Raw genomic sequence first — 414 nt, 5'->3', positions numbered from 1 at the left:
GATTGGTTACAAGGTAGTTTGTGATGTCAGAAACACCAGCGATTTCAAACTGCAGGTTTGAGACTGTCTTTAGATCACTGCAGTTTTAAATAGAAAATACTCAGCAAGGTATTGACTTATGAATTTGCACATGGTTTGTCTTAAAGCATATTAAAAACACCAGAAAGACTTAAACAACATCAAAAACTTGATTATCACCACAGGGGGTCTTTAAATCTATCTGCTTGGTTGAAAATATCTCATCACTTGGAAACAAGCTGCTAAGGGTTCTCTCAAATATTTACTCCCCAGAAGTAGCTACTAAGCCGGAATCGTTCAGAGAATCATTAAATTCGTTCCGAGAATCATTAAATTCCTCATGACTTGATTCCCCTAGCCTAAATGCATTGTGACCTGCGGCAACGGAGTGACGCG

Source organism: Ctenopharyngodon idella, chromosome 17 (assembly GCF_019924925.1).
Source record: "Ctenopharyngodon idella isolate HZGC_01 chromosome 17, HZGC01, whole genome shotgun sequence".
Lineage (NCBI taxonomy): Eukaryota > Metazoa > Chordata > Actinopteri > Cypriniformes > Xenocyprididae > Ctenopharyngodon > Ctenopharyngodon idella.
The sequence above is the reverse complement of the archived record's forward strand: the minus strand, read 5'-3'. Positions refer to the sequence as shown.